The sequence below is a fragment of the Rhagoletis zephyria genome, unplaced genomic scaffold, assembly GCF_001687245.7.
Source record: "Rhagoletis zephyria isolate East Lansing unplaced genomic scaffold, Rhagoletis_zephyria_1.1 Rzeph_scaffold_04122, whole genome shotgun sequence".
Lineage (NCBI taxonomy): Eukaryota > Metazoa > Arthropoda > Insecta > Diptera > Tephritidae > Rhagoletis > Rhagoletis zephyria.
Window position 1 is genome coordinate 30,773 of NW_016161205.1, and position 567 is coordinate 31,339.

The following is a 567-nucleotide window of genomic DNA, read 5'->3' on the forward strand; positions in this document are numbered from 1 at the left end:
GGGTGAAAAAAAATGTACTGAGCTATAACTTTACATAACATAAAAAAATTGCACATTTAATAAGATTTCAGAAAGGTGCCACTCTTACTCTTTCGAATAGAAAAAAAAGTTATAGCCGCTTTTGTGGGACTGAGACACGCTAGAATGTATTTAATAGATTTAAATTTAAGTTGCTCTTGTTACCGACCAATGGCATGCTAAATAGTACAAAGGTACATTATTACCTGCTCCTGACATTACTTACCGGAATTAGTGAAAGTGGATTTTGTGAAATTGGACCCTTCGAACATTGTGTTATTAATACTATGACAGAGAACACGCAGTATACGTCGCATGAATATGCGGATATTCACCTAATTTACGGTGAAGCTTGCTGTAATGCCAGAGCTGCTTAAAGACTCTATGCATAGCGATACCCCAATCGTCGGCATCCGGGTCGTGAAGTATTCGCCCGGACCCATAGAGAAATAGTAGAAGGTAAGTGATTTTTACACCTTTCTTGTTTGCTTGCTTGTTAACTATAATTTTTCACTTTTTTAAGGTCGCATACCTGGAAGGCGTGGCGGC